Here is a 15,689-nt window from a genome sequence, read left to right on the forward strand (position 1 = left end):
ATTTGTAGCTGTCGTACCATTCTAGAAATTAGAAAATAAATAGTAATTGAATACATAAGCGCAAAATCATAATTCTGATAGTAAGAAAAGAATTTCAAGTTAGCAACGAAAATAAAATAATTCACATATATCGTAATTGAGGTCGAACGAACAATTTTAAAGCAGTAATAGGATATTGAAATGTATCGGAGCTTTCATTGCTTATTGATATTATTAAGTCTATTTTGCAAACGTTTGGATCGGAAAAAGTTCAAAGAATATATGGAAAATATATTTATGAATAAAAATATGAGTGATGACAAACAGAAAGAGAGTGTGCGTGTAAGAGAGAGAGAGAGAGAGAGAGAGAGAGAGAGAGAGAAAGAGAGAATGAATAAAAGAATATGCACAGAAACAACAGCTATAAATAAGTGATGATAATTATTTATTTAAGAAAAACAAAATAGAAGCAGCATAATTATATTATGTAGTAAAAATAATCACCATTGAGTAATACACGATTAGCCATTTGAGAAAAAAGAGTATACTTACTATACGTACGTCCTGTCGCTCTACATCGATGATACACGTTTTCCTTGTGTCGATCCAATTGCTAAATAAATCATTATAATGTGTTCGCAACAACGTCACAGGGCCTAAAAGAGTTATATTTTTATTTTCTTTTTTGAAAAATGTACATCTATATGTATAGACCAAGTATATCGATTTAGAATTCCAAGATTTATGGGCTTATTCAAATGAAAAATATGGTATTTTCTTTATTGCAATGCCGTTGTTTTGTATAAACTCGAAATAACACATTAGAAGTATTATATCGTAATTGAAAATTTTTTCCTTATTTTATTTAGAATTCAAGTTTTTGTAAATTGAAATCAAATGTTCGATTTAGGTTGAATTGCATTGAATGTAATATTAAATTGAATGAATGAGCTTTAATTTTTTCCACCTCATTATTTTATAAAACTAACGTATTTATCATCTTTTGTATGAATTCGTGTAAGTACATCGATTAAAAGATTTAAATATGTTTAAATACGATTTCATTTGCAAGTCGTTGGTCTATAACCATATTTACGATTGCGTTATTTTTAAGAATTTTTAAGAATATATATATATATATACATACATACATATATATATATTTTTTTTATTTTAACATTTTTTGTATCGACAATAACAGTATTTGAATGCAATAGTTGAATTTGAGGTACTAACTTGAATTGATATATCTTCATTCGTGAACAAATAAATATTTGTGATAGAGCTGGATTACTTATTCAATTGATAATTCACTGGATACATGATAATAGAAGTATAGGAACAATTTTTTTTTAATGCTGTGCATGAATGTCAATATTACTCATAAATCCTAAACATCATAAACTTTACTATGTACATTAATCAAACTTTTAATGAATAATTACAATATTTTATTCTACCTATATAAATGAAATTTAATGTAATATAAAATTATACATAACTATCAGATCAAAACTTGAAAACCATGTAGCGGTTAAGTAAAGTAACAGCGCAATTTTACAAATAATAATATTCTTTAATAATTTATTTGATAAGCTGATCAATAATTATTCTAGACACTTGTATAATTAATTAAAAGAATTGTCAAAGTAAATGTTTCACCGATAAAATATTTAATGTTTGAAAATCTAATATTATTTAATTTCTGTTATAATACGTAAATAATTAAACCAATTCTTATAATGTATAAAATATTATTTATTTTCTAACACTGTCAAATATAAATCAGAAGTTTTCAAATCTTTTATTTGTAATTTATTTACTTAATCGGCAATAATCGACTTGGATGCCTTAAGAAATTAAATAATTGTAAATTTATCAAACACTTTAATCATTAGACTGTTATAGCTACAAGCTAATAATTTCATTTATCGGCTTAAACAAATTAATCAGTACTGATAATTAGTGAAGAAAAATTAAATATTATTTATTCAACAATGAAATATTAACATCGACTCGAGGGCATCGCTGTGCCTACCGAATTTATAGAGTGACTGGCGACTACGTTGTAAACATAAATTGAATTTTTTATTGCTGCACATAATTCATATTGTAATATATAATGTTGATGGACAAAAAAAAACAGAATAGAATAATTATTACTTTTACTGAAATCAGAATTCGAATGCGCATAATACTAATTGTTTTAATTATAGATGAAAAAAATAAAGAGAGCTTAATTCGTGCAGTCCCTTTGTTTTGTTCGTATTAGGGAAGGCTAAAGTGAATTTCATACTTAAATTTTTAATTAAAATCAGTTCTTTTTACAAATATTTGTGTGTTCATAATTTTTAAATTTCTTTAAATATTTTATTAAATAGATTTCATAAAAGTTTTTATAATTTATAATAACATCATCGATTACGAATTAAATTGAATGTTTAGTGATAAATATTGACCTCGTTCATTGTATTAATCATTTTTTTTTATTATAAAAATACCAATATCAGGCATATCTTCAAATAATATATTATTAATCAATTAATGTCAAATTAATTTTTATTCATATAAAAACTAGCTTTAAAAATAACTTAAAGTATTATTTGTAAACTACGTAATATTTTTAAAAATATTAGATTAAGAAAAAACTTTTGAAAAATTGTAAAATGACTACTTGAAATTTTAAATAAAATGAAAAATTTGCATTTGCATATATATTGAATATATATGTATGTACTCAATAACTGTATACAATTTTTTTTGTTAAATACTCTGAGAGGCCTGTTATTGATTTTTATTTAATAATACAAATTTAAAAATATTTAGTTCAACGCATCTAAGCTAATTCACTAAAGTTTACTCTGATATCACGTTTGGGTATGATTTTAACTCAGCAGACACATTGTATTACTGACCGACTTTACTCTTAGACATAATTCCATTAATATCTAATGTAAACAAGTTCACACGGATCTCTGTGTTTATTACGATTATATAATTTTTTCTTCGTCGATACGTAACTCTAATAATATAAGCAAAGGTAGTAATACAACATTTTTCGAATTATTTGCTACATGAGTGAACGTGATCAAGAAATATAATATATTTAGTTTAGATTTTTAGTACTGATTATTTGATAAGAGATCTTTGATCATTCTTACGATTTAATTGTAATACAAAGATTTTTTAGCGAACATAATTCTATATACGTCTCAAGTGATGTATATATGTGTAATTAGTACCTTTTCTATAATTTTGAATAACGATGTGCATAAAAGGATGAAGGTAATGATAAAATAATTATTGTAATGTAACTACTACGTAACCCGAACTCCCAGGCTTAAAATATAATCCTTAGAGATGAGAGAATGCGAGAGAAAAGCATAAGCATATAAATTAAAGGAAATGAAATCTAAGCGATACAGTCTGCACAGTGCCACGTACGTTTTATCAAATTTAATGAGAAATTATTGAAAGAATTCAAGTTTAACTGAAATTTATATCGATTTTCAATAATAATTTAATACGTAAGCTGAAAAGTAATTTTGAATAGACTGAAAACATATATTTATCAAATTACACATTTAAATACTTGTTTCTCGTTTTATTGCCATTTTAAATTATTACATATTATAAATGCATTGCAAGAGATCCTGGCTTATTTTCAATGATTCTACCTGACGGTCAATCAATCACATTTTATTATATAATTAGTTCTAATGATATAAACTGTTAATAACTGTTTTACAGATACAGCTTCTATAATTTTGAATTTATTCATCGAAACAATTAATGTTGTTACTTTGCTTTGATCGTTCATATTTCCATTTAATAAGAGAATTGTCATTAATCACTTATAAGGAAATTATTATGATTTGAAGTACGGTATTCGTTATGCTTGAATTCGTTAGAAGTTCCTCGAGCTTAGGAATGAGCTCGCTGTATTCATAACTAAGATTTTTATCATTAGTAAATGCATGATACTAATGAAGGAGGAAAGGGTTATTCACTGTAAAAATGTACACAAATTGACAAATTATAAACGTGGCACCCAGGTTGCGACAGTCTCCGAGTTCTATTTCTATGAATCTAGGGGTATAAGTATTGTACTATAATAAGTATAAACTGCGTTTAAAATGCAAACAGCACATTTAGTCTATACTTTTGTAAATGGAAAGGATAAAAAATCATGGTAAAAATTAAAGTCAAATTGAGAATCGAATTAGCTATAATTATTTTTCATTCAGATATTATGTTTAATTAAGCGAATGGCCATTGAAAAATCGTACTAAAGTCCAATTTACTCGAAATTTTAATAATTAAAATTTCAGTGTTATAGGTGTATCATGTATGTGATATACTATTTACTATTATTTATAAATAAAAGCATTTTTTCGTACTCTTATGTCTGCCATGCTTATATCGGCAATTTAAGATTGTGACAAATGACTTATGATTTCAAATTCTCTTTAAAAACATACAATGAATTAACCGAGTTGAATGGGACGAAAGAATGAAAATTCAAGTGTCAATCAAATAGAGCGAACATGCTGTTAAAATTAACGTTATTTCTGTGAAAACTAGTTTGAGCATTCGATCATTCTATAATTGATACCAGACAAAATCAAAAAGCTTTGAGAATCAGTGCTTGAAAATATTTTAATAATGACTTTAAACTGTAAAGCTTTTTGAGTTATCTATGCCTTTTCCAAGTTTACCATAAATGTTTACCTCGGAGAAAATGTGTTATCAATAACTAATCATTGCAGCTTCAATATGGCCCATAGATTTTCAAGCAGAAATCGTAATTAATGAATCCAGTTTTTACTATTTCTTGTAAAATAATTTACAAATTAAGCCTTTTAAAAAATTCAAACCACTCGAATTTTGTCACGTTATAAATTTACTAATTACAATATTAATAAATCTAATAAAAAGAAAAAAATATTAAAAATTTGATTTAATATGAATTAAATTATATAGTGATACAGTATTATATATAATAAAAAATTGTGATTATAATAATACAATAATTTATATTTTACTTCAAGCATTTTATAGAAAACATTAGAATATGGAAATATAAAATATCGAATTATTACACAAAATCAAATTATTTAAAAGATAATTTTGTTTATATTTACTATACATATTATATACTAAACAAATATTTTATTAAAATTGGTTGATTTTACTTCATGATTTAAATAATAGTATTATAAGACGGATTTAAAATATTTTAAAATAATGTAATAAATGTATTGTAAGAATTTAAAGTTTTAAATTTAAAGTAAAGAATTGAAAATTGTATAATGATTATTAATAAAATACTAATATTAATTTTTATTTTTATTTTATTAAAGAATTTAATGAATCATCATCATTGGTTTCAATATTTGTATAAGCAAAAAAGTGGTTAAAATCACATTGCATATAGACCAAATACTTTTTCATTATTTAAAATGTGGCAATGTAAAATAAATTGAATAATAATCGTGCTTGAAAATCAATGTGAATTGAAGCTTTAAAGAAAACAGAGTAATATGGAAAAATAAGAACGTTAACTAAAAATTAATTTTAATTGTGAGAATGAAATCTTGTAAAAAGTTGTCTGTTTTTTAAATATATTTTTAACTTTACATCTATCCTCGTAAAGAAGCTATATTTTAAATCAGTAATCTTATGAAAATTAATTTTGTTTATTGAAATAAGTATATATTGGTTGAAGTATATTACTGAATAAATTATACATTTTTAAATTTATATTGTATAGATGTCTTTGTCAACGAATACAATTTTGTTTATTTGTACCGAAAATATCCTTTTCAATTTTGACGATATAAAATTAAATGTTTTTATTTTTAATACTGTAATTAGTTAAAAATACATATTTTTTTAAGTATGTTTAAAATAAGAATTTAAATTTAAATCCATACAAACTGAAAACGTCCACAATATTAATACGTGCGACTCATTTTTGTAATATAGAGTTGTAAAAAACAAAAAAGAAATGATACTTTTTAGAGGTAATCCCATTCATACAATTAATTATATCAATGGAAACTCTGTTTTCTTATAAAATTATGTGCGGCAAGTTATAATAACCCGATTGTTTTTGTATAAGTATGAGTTAAATTAAGATAAAAAAATTTTAATAGTTATTAATTAGAAAAAACATACAAAATTTCATCAGTGTATCATTACAAAGAAGTAACACGAATTCCGAATCTTTTGAATTAGTCTTTTACCGTCTTACATTGTAAAACCAAATAATTTAATTTTACTCTATTTCTTGGACAAATATAATAATTGTATATGGGCTGCGTTTGAACCACGATTGAATGTAACAATTTATAAAATAATTACAAAATAAATGAAAAAAGTATAAAAAATTTACTAATATAAAACTTTTTTTATGTAGATAGAAACATTTTTTCATTTTATATAAGTATAATAGAATCCTTATTAAATATCTATATTATATTTGTATACATTAAATTAGTTTATTCCATAAATAGAAAATAATATATAATTTTTTATTTTGCTTCGACATATAAGACTATATCTTTTATTAGCTATCTTATCAAATAACGATTTACACTCTGTTATAGCCACCTTTCTTGTTTATATCTTTTGTTTCTTCTCGCATGTATATATCCTATTTCATATAAAAGTCTCATAAAATTCACTTCTTTTATTTTCTACTTTTTTCTGAAATTATGAAATTCTTTGCATATAACAATGCCAATAACAACAGTAACAACAACAATAATAATGAAGATGGTGATAAAGAAAAATATTAAAAAACTTAAATATGCTTTCTACATTTGAAAAGAAAAAAGTTAGTTCTAAGAAAATCTAGCCATATTTGTATCTCTAAATAGCTAATGTATTTTCTAGAATTTGACGAAAATGATGGCCAATTATTAATAATTAAAATTTTCAACTTATTAAAACTATTATTTATTTATAATAAAAATATCATTAATTAAACAATCATTAAATTGAAAAAATTCCTATGATATGTAATTATAATAAAATTTGGTTATATCTTAATTAATTATTTAACTATTTCTATTTAAATACTGCTTTTATAATTGTAAATCAATGTAAATTTACTTAGTATATTGATACAAATGAATTTTTCATTGAACAAACCAACTGGAATAATTTTTGTTTAGAGAAGATTAATATATATAATTTTTTTAGATACAATATGAATTCCAATATATGTATACTACATAAAATTCGAATTATAAGAATTACAAAATTTTGTAACTCTACAAGATGGCATACAAAAGCAAAGTTAATATACTCCAAAGTATTGTATAGTAAAAGAATATAAATCTATAAAGAAATCTAAACATTAAACGTTACCTTTTACATGTTTTAAAAGAACTAAAAAAATTAATAATCAATTTTATTATTTCTATTTATTTCTATCTTTAAGACATTATGTTTGATTAGTTAGAATATATTAAAAATTTAAATTAATTATTAATATTTCTTAATTTAAGTTGCATTCGCATATAACAATAATTTATTAATTTTTATCTATATTATTTTCATTAATATCCTTACTATTCTTACATTAATATAATTATTTTCCAAATAAATACTCAAATATCTTTTTACAAATACAAAAATATAATACTAAAATTAATAATTAATTTATTATATTTATGGTAATTTATATAAAAATTGTATAAATATCTGTAATTATATGTTTTTCTAGTTCAAAATTGTTATCTTCAAAATGTAAATTCATTCATTTGAGAATTAGTAATAAAACGAAGATAAATTATTGTACTTTTTTTAAAACTTAATATATCTATATATTTTAATAAAAATTTAAAAGGAACGTTGTGCCATTGTATATATATAAATCAGATAATGCTATTTATTACAGTTTATTTATATTAATCATTGGTATTATAATAAATAATCATGAAAAAGTGAACAAAAATGGAACAGGCATCACACACAAGATTTTTTTAACTTATTCTTTCTATTCGAAGCGTCGAAATTTCATAATTTAAGTACAATTTTATTATAGATTTTGGTTTAAAATTATTTTCAATAATATGAAAAATAATGTTTATTTACATATTTGTATTCAAATTAATTTCCAAGTAACTTTTAATCATAGAAAAAATTATTTAAAGGAAAGTTACAAATCACAATGAGTAATAGTTCCAATTTACATTTAATAAATCTTTTTCCTAATTTAATGTAACTATGGCATTAAATTAATTCGAAAAATAAACTCTGGTATTAATTACAATATTTTGTTATTTCAATAAAAACAAATTCATTTTAGTTTCAAAAACTTATATTATTCTCATAAATATTTGATTATCTCTATAATCCATATGTTTATTTCTAAAATCTATATTTTTTTACCTACTTTAAGAATTTTTTTAACACTTTTTTTCTTACACAAATCATGCTTGGTATTATATAAAGCATTTAATATAATTTTATTATATTTTTAGTATTTATAGCTGTGTTTCAATACTTGTTGACACTTCATTATCATTAATGAAATATTTATCATTGATATTTAGAACAATTTAAAGCAATTTAATTTTCTTCTACATTTAAAAAAAATGTTTTATGATTTGATAAATTATAAATATTGAAGATATCATTATTCATACTCTAATTATTAATTCCTATAATTTTTAAAAGTAGTAATATTATTATTTAAAAAATAAATAATGCATGTGATATTCTGCATATGTAGATATTAAGTTTTTGATAGCATTTTTCTTACACTTGTAAAACGAAATCGTATTTATTGTATGATAAATAAGAATTTAATCCAGCTATTCTTATGATCTCATGTAAATTTAAAAAAATACTAAATATGTATCTGTATAGTCAAACAGGTGACAATGAATTAAACCAAGAAAGCGTATTATCGATTCTTTTCTTAATATATTAAAAAAATATTATGTTATTTAAATAATAATGATAAACTATAAAAATAACGTACATCTATATATAAATACTAACCATAATTTAGTTTTATCAAATAAAACTTATACTATAATACTTATACTATAATGAATATCCACGTTTTAAATATATTATTTCGATTTTCATTAATTTTTCTGTTTTATTTTACTTTTACTCAATAATTACTTTTTGACATTGTCTCAAATATTCTACTTACATATTTGAATTCTCTAACAAATTTTCGTTAATAATTTATGATTAATTGATAAATATAATGTTATTAATTTATTATAATTTTTTTGTATTTCAAAAATTGTTAATTCTGAGTAAATTCTATTAAAATGTTTAATTTATGAAATGTATGAAGTTATATTCTAAGAATAAAATTTTCTCAACTACTATAAGGTTTACATAAAATCCTACATTTACAAAAGAAAAATTAAATGATCATATTATTTAATGAAGAGAATAAAAGTTAAATTAATAATAAAACCTATTAAGATAATGAGGGTATAAAAAGGTGTATAAAAAGTATAAAAAAGTATAAAAGTATATATAATATAAAATATAAAATATAAAATATAAAATATAAAATATAAAATAAATATAAATATAAAATAAAATGAATATAAAATAAATATAAAAGTATATATAATATAAAATATAAAAAAGTATAAAAAGTATAAAAAATTGTAATTGATTAAGAATCAAGAACTCGTTGAATTCAGCATGCTTAATTACAGTTTGATCTTTTGTGAAATCTTCGGATTCATGGCTTTAGTCTATTTAGATATAAAAATTGTTGCGCATATATGAATTTATTATAACTATTAGTTATGTATTATACGTTAATTCGTCAATTCAATATACAATATACAATGTCATATTACTTTGAAAATTGTTACACTCAAGCAATACGGAAAAATATGTCGTGTGACACTTTGCCATTGCTAATGCAGTTATAATAATAAAAGAGTTGGTAATAAAATAAAATTGTTCTTCCAATAAAATGCTTAAACATTTAGAAATTTTCATTTATTTTATTTTATAAATTCTGATGTCAATCATTGTTAATATCATGCATTTTAAATATTTTTAAGCGATTATGATTAAAATATAACGAAAGGCATAAGTACATTAAGTAATCAATTTTGTTGCAAATTTATTTTTCCTTATAAATTGATTGCTTACTTTCATATATTTAAATTACTGAAATTTTCACAGTTATTTATATTTTCAAATTCTTGAAGTATCATTATTAGCAAAAAATTCATTTGTGTAATTAATTTTTAGAATCTATATATTTATGATAAAAATTGTGTAAAGAAAGCTCAACAAGCGTGTGCTAAAATAAAATATCAATTGGAATATTCCGCTTGTGTGGTACGTTATATAAATTTACTATTCGATTATCACTTTGCATGTTTTATACATAATTCATATTATTATTTTCAGGCCAAATACTATGCAGATCACAATTGTCATTAAGCAAAAATTATGCAATGTTTATTCTTAACGATTTTTTCAAAATTATGAATTTTTATATTGGCTTTTATGTATAAATATAATTACTTCTAATAAAATTTAAAGGAAATATTTATTTTTAAAATATAATTTCCTTAATAAAAAATTTACTTTTATTTTCTTACATTTCAAATGCTTATTTTTATGATTATTAAATTTTAACAAACTTAATCTTTGTTAAATTAAACAATTAGAAATATCATAAAATAACGTCATTTATTGAATTGATACTATACAATTATTTTTATAATAAAATATTTAGCCGGATGTGCAAACGACGTCTATACAAAATTATTTGTATAATATAATATACTATAGTATAATATGTGTATGTGTAAATATATAAATATATATATATATATATAATTTGTTAATTCGCATTAATATTACTTTATATTATTTTTAAATGCAGTCAAATAATTATTCTAATAAAATACGTGACGATAGATTAAAATACAATAAAGCTTTCGACATTAAAAGCGGATCTTTTATTTATAGGAAGAATGAATAATTATATCAGTGTTTGGCATAATCAAAATAATATAATTTAAATGAATAATAAAACTTATCACGATAATGCAAGTATATAAAAGAGTACCTCGAATTATGAATTAAGAATTCATTAAGCATTAATAACTCGTTACAATCATGCTTAGTTACAGTTGGATCTTTTGTGTAATCTTCGGATTCATCGCTTTAGTTTATTCACAAGAAATTGTTGTACGTATATGAATTTACCAATAATATATAACCAATGATCATATATTACACATAAATTTGTCAATTTTATAAATATTCAATATACAATGTGATATTACATTGAAAAAATATAATATCAAACAAAAAGCTGACGTAAGTCTTACTAGTTAATTTTTAACATTTAATTGCATTTGTAATAATTAATTGGCTGATTAAATAATAGTTTCTTACAATGGAATATTAGCAAATTTAATGAAATAGAAAAGTTATATTTTTCATTTATTACGATATTTTTAGGGATAGTATATAACTATTGTAGGAGTTAATTTGAATTATTTTAAATATAATACGTGCCTATAATAATGAAACCATTGATTCCGAATAACTACGTTACCTTAGTATTTTGGCTCAAGTTTCATTTTCTTTAAAAATTTATTATATTCTTCTGTATATTAAAATTACTAACACAAATTCTCAATTATTAATAGTTTAACATCTCAAGCGGAGCATGATTGGTATTAAAATTAATCTACAAAATTAATGTTTTCAATTTTTAGATTCATGATCAAAAATGTATAAAGAACGCCCGAAACGCATGTGTTCAGATAAAAACTCAACCTGAAAATGCTAACTGTGTAGTAAGTCATATAAAATTACTATCTGATCTTCACTTTGCATGTTTTATACATAATTCATATTATTATTTTCAGGCCAAATACTATGCAGATCACAATTGTCATTAAGCAAAAATTATGCAATGTTTATTCTTAACGATTTTTTCAAAATTATGAATTTTTATATTGGCTTTTATGTATAAATATAATTACTTCTAATAAAATTTAAAGGAAATATTTATTTTTAAAATATAATTTCCTTAATAAAAAAATTTACTTTTCTTTTCTTACATTTCAAATGCTTATTTTAATGATTATTAAATTTTATGTATTAAGAAGATACAATGATTTTATAAATAATAAAATACAGTGTAATAAATTCTTCGGATAATTGAAAATAATTTTATTTGACTTGATATAGTATGATTTTCAAAATATACTTTGATATATTAAGAGACTCTTCGTATGAACCTTATCACAACCACCTACAGTTTATATTTGATCATATTTAAAACAACATCCTTAAGAGACCAAATGCAAAGTATAGTACATCATATAATTTAACGTATTTATAATTATCGGTCAAACTTAATCTTTGTTAAATTAAACAATTGAGAAATATCATAAAATAACGTCATTTATTGAATTGATACTATACAATTATTTTTATAATAAAATATTTAGCCGGATGTGTAAACGACGTCTATACAAAATTATTTGTATAATATAATATACTATAGTATAATATGTGTATGTGTAAATATATAAATATATATATATATATAATTTGTTAATTCGCATTAATATTACTTTATATCAGGCTCGTGCAAATGTAATAAATTTGTTCATTTGCATTAATATTACTTTATATTATTTTTAAATGCAGTCAAATAATTATTCTAATAAAATACGTGACGATAGATTAAAATACAATAAAGCTTTCGACATTAAAAGCGGATCTTTTATTTATAGGAAGAATGAATAATTATATCAGTGTTTGGCATAATCAAAATAATATAATTTAAATGAATAATAAAACTTATCACGATAATGCAAGTATATAAAGGAATACCTCGAATTATGAGTTAACAATTTATTAAAAATTAATAACTCGTTATACTCATCATGTTTAGTTACAGTTTGACTCTTTTCGTGATCCTTGGATTCATTGCTTTTGTCTATTCAGAAAAAAAAATTATGGTAAATATATTAATTTAATATAAACATTAAGTATATATTGTACATTATTTTATCAAATTTTTATATCACCATATACCTTCGTTTAAAATTAAATTAAAATTCTTTACTATGAATCTTTATGTAAAGATTATATCTTTATTTTAAAAGTATGTATTTATGTGCATTTAAAAGTGCACGTTAGTACATATGTATATTTTATTATTTTATGATTATATAAAACAAATATAATATAATAATACCAATTCCAAATTTATATATAATGCAAAAAACAAATTATGGAATATTTGTGCAATACAAACCATTTTCAATACATTCAATTAGTATAAAAAAATAGTTTTGTATTCGAAAAATTTTAATATATGATAATTTAAAAATTCATATAAAGAAATTTATTAATTTTGTTTGATATTCTTTAATATATTACATTTTTAATGATCAGTGACAGAATTTTATGCAGAATTTTATATAGCTTGTTTATAAATTTATAAATTTAGATTATATTTTTGTTTGGGCTCGTTTTTTGTATGAGTTTTACATGTTTATGTATGAAGATATCAAATTTCTACACGTAATTTGTTTTTAAACATTAATTTCAAAATCAGTAAACATGTGACCATAACTTTTTGAAAGCAAATCGTATCGTCAGTGATTCAAATTAGGAAGAAATATTTTTTTTTACACTTTCTAGATTAACAATCCGGCATGTGTAAAAAAAGCTAGGGAATATTGCAATGGCATTACACCTGAAACTAAATTTGCGAAATGTATGGTATGTTATATCCGCTATATTCAAATTTTTATAGTTTGTGTATATATAATATAAAATCTCGAATTATTATTATTATTATTATTATTATTATTATTATTATTATTTCAGAATAATTACTTCATAGCTCATAAATGTTGAAGATAATTGATGAAGATTTAACGAATTATGTTAACTTTTAATCAAAATTTCAAAAAATGTATCTTACTAAAAGCATTATGTAATGAATACTATTCTTAATAAAATTTGTCGATTTTATTAAAGTCAAATTATATCTTCAATTCATATTTGATGGTAATTCTACGCGATTTAATGTTTTTTACTATAGTTTTTAATGCTATTAACGAAGTTTTTGTAAAAATTGATGAGACTAATGAGATAAAAATTTAAAATTTCTATAAATTAAAAAACTAATATAAACATAAAAATTTATCGAAATTAATAAGAAAATGCAAGAATGACTTAAATGTTTAATGCTTGAATTAAATTTTTACTAAAATATATTAGACAATGCTGATCAATACTGAAATTGAACAAACTTACAATTTCGATTATCAAATGAAATATATACACAGTTTAATCCCCTTTATTTTTAATGTAAAACTACTGGTAAGTAACTAAATGTTCTTGATGAAAATTTCATTTTATTTTGAACTTAATTCACTTAATTTTTCAACTCAACTTAACTTTTTAATTTATACCTATGCAATTTAGTAACGTACTTAAGACGAATATTACTAATGACCAAAATGCATAGTTTGAAATATGTTAATAATTTTCATAATATATCAAAAACATCCTTGTAATGTACTCGTAAATATTTAAGTTCCTAAGTATTCTAGATATTGAAACATCATTATTGGTCTACAATCTTGCATCTCCTATTTTTCGTAATCTATCAATAAATAATAAAACAGTAAAATCAATAAAACTAAAATTTATAATTATGAAATCATAATTATGATTATGAATTATGAATTATGAGAATTTTCTTGATTTTTTTTTGCATAAGCTGTCAAAAACAAATTAAAAATATTACAATGATAACTCTAACTCGTATACTCTAAGTATCAATAAAGTAAATATTAATCTATAAATATAATTAAAATAAATAATATCACGTAAATGCTATCTTTTATTTAAAATATACTTTTGACATTAAAGTTATGTACTTTACATATAAATTCAGGAGATATATTTTTTATTTTATAACATAGATTTTGAAAAGAATAATATTTTAGCATTTCAGATAAATTAGAATCTATGTCAAATTTTTATATAATTTTAAATTAATTTAACAATTATTCAATAATTATTAATAAAAATCTACATTTTTAACTGTAAATAAATTTAAAATTCACTTAGTCCTTGATGTAAAAATAAAACTATATGAAAATTTTGTATTAAAATAAAAGCAAAGAGAATAAATACATTTACGTATAGGTACTCTTATTAGAAATGTGTGTATATTCTTATTTTGAAATATATACATTTTTACATGAAATAAAATGATAAAATTTGTATTAAAGTTATAACCCTTTATTTCATTTTTAGGTATTTGGTTAATTAAATATTACTACATATATCATTAATTTAATAAATATAAAATAAATGTCAGATAAAGAAAAATATGTAATTATTTTATCATCACACATAAAATTATATATTACGATACTATTAGACAATTAAAATCTGAATTTAAAAACTGAAATGTATGTGCATTTATCATTTAATAACCTAACATTACCACAAATTATTTCGGTTAAACTTTTGTTTAAAATTAAAAATTCTTTTTTTTAAATATACTGCACAATTTCAAGATAACATAAAATACTAAATTTTCTTAAAATGAATATTTATAAAAATATTTTTATTATATTGACTGTATACTGAATATAATAATAAATTATTATTTTCTTTTAAAAATTTTCATTAGTCGAATGTCA

The sequence above is a fragment of the Ceratosolen solmsi genome, unplaced genomic scaffold (assembly GCF_000503995.2).
Source record: "Ceratosolen solmsi marchali unplaced genomic scaffold, CerSol_1.0 scaffold10, whole genome shotgun sequence".
In the NCBI taxonomy this organism is placed as follows: domain Eukaryota; kingdom Metazoa; phylum Arthropoda; class Insecta; order Hymenoptera; family Agaonidae; genus Ceratosolen; species Ceratosolen solmsi.